Source organism: Triticum urartu, chromosome 5 (genome assembly GCF_003073215.2).
Source record: "Triticum urartu cultivar G1812 chromosome 5, Tu2.1, whole genome shotgun sequence".
In the NCBI taxonomy this organism is placed as follows: Eukaryota; Viridiplantae; Streptophyta; class Magnoliopsida; order Poales; family Poaceae; genus Triticum; species Triticum urartu.
In genome coordinates this window covers 467980474-467982430 of record NC_053026.1, presented here as the reverse complement: position 1 = coordinate 467982430, position 1957 = coordinate 467980474, and the positions used below count along the sequence as shown (strand labels likewise).

Genomic DNA, 1957 nt, shown 5'->3' with positions numbered 1-1957 from the left:
TGTCAAGACATTTATAGCCCTTGTGCAAATTACTATATCCAAGGAATGTGCATTGCTTGGAGCAAAACTGGAGCTTGTGATTATTGTATGATCGTAGATTAGGCCAGCATGCGCATCCAAAGATGCGAGTGAGAGGATTTTCGAAATTTATGACTTTGCTAGGCATCCTATTGATTAGATAGGTAGCAGCAATGAAGGCCTCATCCCAGAACTTTAATGGCATGGAGGCTTGAGCAAGCAAGGACAAACCAACTTCGACAATATTTCGATGTTTACGCTCAGCTGATCCATTCTGCTGATGAGCATGAGGACAGGAGACATGATGTGATATTCCAATTTTTGTGAAAAAAGAATTCAACTTCTCATACTCTCCACCCCAATCCGTTTGAAGGGCAAGAATTTTTCTATCAAATTGTCTTTCACCGAGGTTTTGGAAGTCATGAAATTTCTGAAAAACTTCAGACTTATGTTTGATTAGGTAGATCCAGGTAAATTTACTGAAATCATCAATGAAACTCACGTAGTATTTTTTTCTTCCTACGGTTTCAATGGCAGGACCCCATACATCAGAGAAAATGAGTTCCAAAGGAAACTTTGATTCACTAAAAGATTTTGGATAAGGCAACTGGTGACTTTTGCCTTTTTGGCATGCGTCACAAACAAGATTATTCTCATTATTACTATCACATGGGAGTTTATTTTCACTAAGAATCTTCCTAACAACAATGGAAGATGGGTGACCAAAACGTCGGTGCCACCAGTCCAAAGATGGTCTAGTGACACTTAGCACTTACTTCCTGACGTTTCCTCCGGTGTGTTTGACAGGATAGAGACCTCCTCTACCCCTGCCTCGAAGAAGGACCCTCCTCGTTTCCAGATCCTTTACAAGGAAAAAATGAGGGTGAATTTCAACAAAGGTATCATTATCAATGGCAAGTTTACTTGCAGAAATTAGATTTTTTGTGGCCTCCGGAACATGAAGGACATCATTCAAAAGAAGATCACGATCAGGGGTTGAAATAGTTGTATGACCAATGTGATCGATAGTCATACCTGATCCATTTGCGGTGTGGATTTGTTTGCCACCGGTGTACCTCTCCCGGACGGTTAGCTTCTCCAAGTCGCTGGTGATATGGTCAGTGGCTCCGCTGTCCATATACCAGTTCGTGTCCATGCCGTACTGGGGAGCCGCCACCACGTTCACCGAGCACTCTTCCCCTCCTTGATAGGAGGAGTCATAGCGCTTCCAGCACTTCCATGCTGGATGCCCGAGCTTGCCGCAGATCTGACAAGCAACCTTGGCAGCGGGATTGTTGTTGTAGTTCCCTCCGCCACCACCGTTGTTGCCCCCCATGTTGCCGCGGTTCGGCTGCTTGTTGAAGTTGCCGCGGCCGCGGTCACCACCGCCGCCGTCGCCGCCGCCGCCGCCTTGCCTGGGGAAGTTGCGGCCGCGGTCACCACCGCCACCGCCGTTGCTGTTGTTCTGCTTGTTGGAGCGTCCGCGGGAGGCCGCGTTTGCAGAGGACTAGGAGGACCCGCTGCGCAGATTCATACGTGTCTCGAAGCTCAAAAGCTGCGAGTACAGCTCGGGGACGGTCACCGGCTCGACCCGAGAGCACATGGCAGAAACCACGGGGTCGAACTCCTCATCGAGTCCAGCAAGGATATGAGACACAACATCCTCCTCATCTACTTTCTTTCCTGAAGCAACAAGTTCATCACATAAAGATCTAATTTTACCAACATATTCAGTGATGTTGGAGTTGCCCTTCTGAAGATTTGCCAGTGCAACTCTGACATTGACGGTGCGGGCGCGGGTGTGCGAGGCCAGCATCCCCTGCACCGTGTTCCAGAGCTCGGCGGCGGTGTGGCAGGTTGCCACTTGGATGGCCATCTCGCGCGGCAGGGAGGACAGCGGGTAGGAGAACACCTGCTGATCCTTCGCGTACCACGCGAA

General features: G+C 49.0%; 1 pseudogene; it reads right to left on the bottom strand.

Moving 5' to 3' along the window:
* Positions 1 to 1557: 1557 nt before the first annotated feature.
* Positions 1558 to 1696, bottom strand: LOC125511815 (annotated as a pseudogene).
* Positions 1697 to 1957: the final 261 nt, after the last annotated feature.